The sequence below is a fragment of the Trichechus manatus genome, unplaced genomic scaffold, assembly GCF_000243295.1.
Source record: "Trichechus manatus latirostris isolate Lorelei unplaced genomic scaffold, TriManLat1.0 scaffold00039, whole genome shotgun sequence".
Taxonomy (NCBI): Eukaryota; Metazoa; Chordata; class Mammalia; order Sirenia; family Trichechidae; genus Trichechus; species Trichechus manatus.
In genome coordinates, this window is record NW_004443975.1 from 19928163 (window position 1) to 19928982 (window position 820).

At 38.8% G+C, this 820-nt stretch overlaps 1 protein-coding gene across 1 annotated transcript in view; it reads left to right on the top strand.

Moving 5' to 3' along the window:
* Positions 1–820, top strand: part of LOC101357370 (usherin) — a 276794-nt gene that overhangs the window by 914 nt on the left and 275060 nt on the right. The window lies entirely within an intron of this gene.

Genomic DNA, 820 nt, shown 5'->3' on the forward strand with positions numbered 1-820 from the left:
ATTTTTATTTTATTTCTATAGATGAAATGAAACCATCAAAAAAGATTGTGTGGGAATAGTTTCATTGCCGGCAGACAGACTTCACACTTGACTCATTTATTTCTTAATACTTTAGCTAAACTTGGGTCTTAGCCTTCAGAGACACGACCAGGCTTAACATAAGCACGGGGACTAGTAATACAAATAACTGGTATTTTCAAAGTCTTCGTCTTGGTTTATATAAATAACCTACGCCCACAAAACTATAAAATCTTCATTAGCAGATCATTCTCTGAGAGCTACAACTGTGTTTTATTCATCATGATTTTCCTAAGAAAAGATGTTTGACGCATGGAACATGTTGAATAATATGAGTTTAATAAAGGGGTAAATGAGTAACACCCAATCCCTGAAAAAATAGCTTTTGTCTCTTTCTCTTGCGGTGGCTTCATCTTCCAATTAGGAAACGCGAAGGCAACAGGAGAGATTCACAGAAGTTTTCATGCTGTTGATACAGTAGAAATGCCTTCAGTGAGTTTGGAAGCAGGCTTCCTTCAGGGGCCTATCTGTGGCAAACTACCTATGGCAGATAGTTTTAAATTGCTGACTCATCTCTCAGAGCCGCTAACTGAAATGGCAATGGCCAACGGAGACTGCTCGTTAGCGCCCCCTCTGGTGCCTTAGTAACGCCTTAGTAACCCTCTGGTTTCTTAGCTTTTTTTTTTTTTTTTTAATTCAGGCTACGTGAGGATCTTCCTTTGAGGCTGTAAAACACAGTTTGATTTGGAAAAGTACATTTTCATTGACTCCCTAGTTTGCTCTTATACTTTCTGAGTGCTGC